Source organism: Chrysochloris asiatica, unplaced genomic scaffold (assembly GCF_000296735.1).
Source record: "Chrysochloris asiatica unplaced genomic scaffold, ChrAsi1.0 scaffold00037, whole genome shotgun sequence".
Lineage (NCBI taxonomy): Eukaryota > Metazoa > Chordata > Mammalia > Afrosoricida > Chrysochloridae > Chrysochloris > Chrysochloris asiatica.
In genome coordinates, this window is record NW_006408555.1 from 19,970,244 (window position 1) to 19,975,453 (window position 5,210).

The 5,210-nt window shown below is 35.4% G+C and overlaps 1 pseudogene; it reads right to left on the minus strand.

The window, feature by feature from the left end:
- Positions 1–1,904: 1,904 nt before the first annotated feature.
- LOC102819974 overlaps positions 1,905–5,210 on the minus strand; it is a 12,120-nt pseudogene continuing 8,814 nt past the window's right edge.

Genomic DNA, 5,210 nt, shown 5'->3' on the forward strand with positions numbered 1-5,210 from the left:
TTAATTAAATATTGTTATGTCTTCAGGAGGCTTATTTTCAGAATTCAAGGATAAATCCATGTTAGAAAATCTACCAATAAATGAAGAGATACACCATGTCGCCATTGTAATGACTTAATATAAAAAAGACTCCAATTTTCCTCCAATCACAGAAGTCCAATCATCAAACCTCATCAGGGAAAACAAACACAATAGCCAAGGACATTTAAAAAAAGAGGAATAGAAGAAGAATTGCGCTTAAATAGTCTATACATTACAGTGTTGATACAAGAAATACTTATAAAATTGTAAACAACCAAAATATCCACTACTCATCATAAGAAATGAAAAAAAATCCTTTGTGCGATTCTCAGGCAATTGAACAGTATGCCATGATTAAAAATTTCATTGTAGAAGAGCATAGAAAGACCCTATTGGTAATCAAAATAAAAAAGGTATAGATAAAGCAATAGGATAATATTTTAAAAGAATGCTGTAGCAAAAACAAACAAGAAACACCTAAAAACGTTAAAAGACATGTACTAAATGTAAACAACAGATATTCCTCTATTGTGAGATTAAATGATTCTAATTTCACTGTTCATGCTCTTTAATATTTTCTAAATTTTTACAAGCAAAGTTATAGCTCTTGTTTTCCTATAATATTATTTTTTGAAGGTCAAATCCTCTAAGATCCATTATACTATTAATCTAACTATACAACAGTGAAATTCATTTGAAATATACATAAAGGGTATCTGTGCTATGTGCCAATGTCAAGCATCTGGATATAAGGACTCACCAAAAAAATTACTATATGTCGAAGGAAATATTAAAACAAATAGCCCAGCGCTGCAGTGATTGCATAGAACTGTATATATTCGCTCTGTGCACTGGGCAGGAATTTTTCATTTCATACATCATTTACAACCTGCTGCAGTGATTCTGCAAAATCAGTCCATACCATTAGCACACACAAAGAGAAACACCCAATGTTCTCACTGTTGGAAAATCCTAGTGTACGGGCTTCAATGTGTACAAAATGCCGGCGCTCCAACTAAACTGATGTCACTCTGACAAACAGGATATGATCATCAGAACACTAAGAAGGCTCCCATACCTATCGTCAAGTCCATGGGCTTTTATAATCAATAGTGCATGCATAGAAAAACTTAATTTTGAAAATAATGTATTTGAAATAAATAAAAACAAAATGGCAACATTAATCCCTCCAGAAAGGCTTATTTTTTTTTTTTTTTAAATGGAAACCAGAAATGATTTCTAATATAGTTTATCAAACCAACTCATTCCAAGCCTCTAATGTACTCAACATTTCATCAAAATAAACGTCTAATGCATTCAGCACTGTACCAAACCCCTATTCTTTTATCATTGTTGGTTGTTTTGTTTGTTTTTAATAAAAAAGAAAGTATATTTCTAAGGTAGTAAAAAACATTGACTCATAGACTTCAGGCCAGACAGAAAGATGCTTTACTGAACAATGAAATACCTTCAGGAATGAGCGTACTGTCCCCCTCCTCTGGGAATAGCAAAGAGGTTCAGAAAAAGCAAAGATCAAGTTAGTTCTACTTCCAACATGCCTTAACACTCACACTCTCCTTCTGTTTCCTTATTTTCTCTTATGTGGGAAAATTCATACCACAATTTTCTAATGAGTGGAATTGTCCATATCCTCAAAACTAGCTACTCACCATAGAAACGAATTCCAACAAACACTAGCCCATTTCCTTACCATTGTTCTTCATTCATTTCTAAAACAATGGGATCTAGAGTTACACTGTCTCAACTAGGAATGTACTTCTTATGTTCCATCCATGCGGAACTCACCAAAGCTAATTATAACTAACCCACTAGCGCTCACATTCTCGACTTACAATGACAGCACCTTCCAAAGAAATTGCAGCTTATTCCTGCTTAGCAACAGAAACTTTAGCAACTAGATGCATTTCTTCAAGACCAAAAACTAACTGGTGACTATAACACATAGAGTTACAGAGAGCATTAAAACTCTTGTGAGCAAAGACACATTCTTGCTAGAAGGTCAGAAAAATATACAAGAGTTAGAAATAACACCAATGGAATTCAATGCTTTTTAAGTCACACATCTTCTAGTCATGTTGTCAATGAAATCAGAAGGTGAACTTCAACGCCATTCAGTGAAACAAAAACCTCTGAAGGCAATTCCATGTGTAACTTCTAGAACATCCCAATTGGGATGTGTTTACATACCAGCAAGAGTTCTTCTTTCATTAATCTTCTTTTGGTCTCACAAGAATTCAAGAAATCTGGAAGCCTATGAATATAAAGAAAAAAAAAAAATAAAAGGTTTGGCTTAAAGAAAAGATCTAGAAAAGAGTAATCAAAGTGACCAAATACAGTGGCAATATTTGTGTGAGGCTTAAAAAAAAAAAAAAGCAGCATCAAGAATAGGAAGTTGATAAAAATCTGCAAAATCATGGAAGACATGGTTACAATAAACACTGTCTGCTTCTCTGAGCCAGAAAATGGAAGTAATGCTTTCAGTTGAAAACAAAGTCTGTGAAGTATTTATTACTCCCCAAGAGGCAGAAAATGGCAATAGAAATTCATTTTAAATTAACATTTTCATTTATGAGTAGTTTAAACACTACTTAGTAAAAGACTGAAATGAGTTTGTAATTTTCTCACCGGCTTTCATCTGGAAACAAAACAAAACAAAACAAAATAATTGGCATGGAATTTCTTCTCTAAAAATACAAAACTCTTCAAGGTACAGGTTAAAACTCAGTGGCAGGCATACATTGTGGGCATTTGCTTATTCCTAATCCTGGTATCTGGGGAGCTGATGTGGGACTGGTAGAATCAGCACCAGACTGTGAACCACAAGGTCAGTGGTTCAAACCCACCAGCTACTCCTTGGAAACCTTGTATAGGGTTGTTATGAGTTAGAATTGACATGACTTCACAACAGTAACAATCCTGGTATCTACCATTCATTTGTCAGCGTGTGATACTGTGGTAGCTTGTGTGTTGTGTTGCTATGATGGTAGAAGCTGTACCACTGGTATATTAAATCCCAGCAGGGTCACCCATGGTGGACAGGTTTCAGCTGAGACACTAAACTAAGACAGACTACAAAGAAGGAGAAGCAAACTGCTTCTGAATGTTTAGCCACTGAAAACCTTATGAATAGCCCAGAATATTGTCAGATATAGTACCAGAAGATGAAAACATTATGAATAAAAAAACATTGTCAGATACAGTGCCAGAAGATGACTCCCCCAGGTTGGAAAGTGCTCAAAATAAAACTGAGAAAGACCAGCATCATTAAAGTAGAGCGGACCATAATGACATTAATGGAGTAAAGCTTTCTGACCCGTCATTGCTGTAGGGCACAATTCAAGATGAGGAGAAACAGCTGTAAATATCCATTAATACTCAGAACAGTGCATGCATGAACTATGTGAGTCTAAACTAACTCATTGACCCATAAGAACAACACAAATTTTTAATATAAAAATTTCTGAATGTAAGTGTATCTTTGCCTCATTTGTGTTTGTGTGTAGGAATAAGTGACCCAAAGAGTGTCTGGAAAGTGTTGTGGTTGTGTGCCACAGAGTCGGTTCTCACTCATAGTGACCCTGTATAAGGTTTCCTAGTCTGTAAACCTCTTTCTAAATAGAAAGCTTCATCTTTCTCCCAAGGTGCTGCTGGTGGATTTGAACCATAGAACCTGTAGTTAGCAGCCTAATGCATAAACCACTATGCCACCAGATAGTGTGGCTCACATATTATTCCCAGTGTCCTGCAAACAGTATCACACAGAGCACAGGCAAAAAAAAAAAAAAAATTCTGTGTAAAGAATGGAAGAAATTATAGGCTATCCCAGCAGAAAGGTACTAGAAAGATTAATAACTAGAAAAATTTTAGTCATTCTGCAGACTATTGAACCAGAACTTGCCCGTCAGTGGATTTCTGGTCTTAGGAGAAAAAGGAACCTATTATTTATTTTTAAGTAGGAAGATGAAAGTTGAGATGGTCAAAGATAGATGGCAGAAGATGGTTCCATAAGCATCTGGTCATTATTCCCAGACGAACATGGGTATGTAGATTTTAGGAGCATGGAAAAAAATGGCATTTTAATAAAAGACAACTGTTTTACAAGAGTGATCGATGAAAACCAATTACTGGTTACTCTACAAATTATTAATATTAAAGATCACTCTTCTGCTCACCCCCACAATTTCCACAATATTTGTAGTTCTGCCTGTAAGTAAATGAGTGTTTTTAATTTAAAAACCATAATCCACAAGAGAACTGGCACATTTCAATGGACATGTGGCATTAGGACCAAAGTTTAATGAGCTAGATAAATCAACACATTTAAAGTGACCCTAGAATTATATGCCAAATGTTTTGCTAGTTGTTCTAACGCATTTTACCATAAATCCTAGAAGACAAACTTTGGAGATTCTAGCTTGATAATGTTATATTTATTTCAATACAATTTACAGGCAGTCCCCAGATTTCCGAATGATAATTGTGCCTAAGTGTGTGTTTAAGCCAAATTTGTAGGCTAAGTTAGAAGAGGTGCACACAGTACTTATTTCGACTCAGTCTATGGGAATGCTAAACTTATACTACATGGTGGATATGAGTCAAAATCGAATTGAGAGCAACTGGTTTTGAGTCAATGCAATAAAAGACTTGAATCCTTTCCAGCGATTTAAAAGTGACACGTGCAGAATGTGAAGGTGATTGTGAAGAAGAAGAATTTGTTGCAAGTAGAGGTTGGTTCAATCATTTCAAAGTGAGGGCAAATTTACAAACAATTAAAGGGAAAGTGCAAATTGTCCTTAACTCAGATTTTGTTTATAATTTGGGGACTTGCTGTACCAAATTTAGAAATAGTCACTTAAATGCTTTCAGGGTCTCTGGTTCAATTATGCTATTGCTATTTCACATTATACTGTGGGCGTAGGATGACTTTAGAAACTCAGAAAATTCTAAAGTTACTCAAGACATCCCTGGGTAGCATAGCCTTTGGGTTGAAGGATAGCACCTGAGACTGTACTGTGGGGTTCACATACATCCATTTAGCCTGCAAGGGAGAAAGTGGCTAATTCTGTGGTGACTTTTCATCCTACCTAGTCTTCATAGCCCTTGTATACAAAAATGGTTTCATTTATTTAACTACCTTATACAACTATTTTTCTTGGCAGAATCTCTCT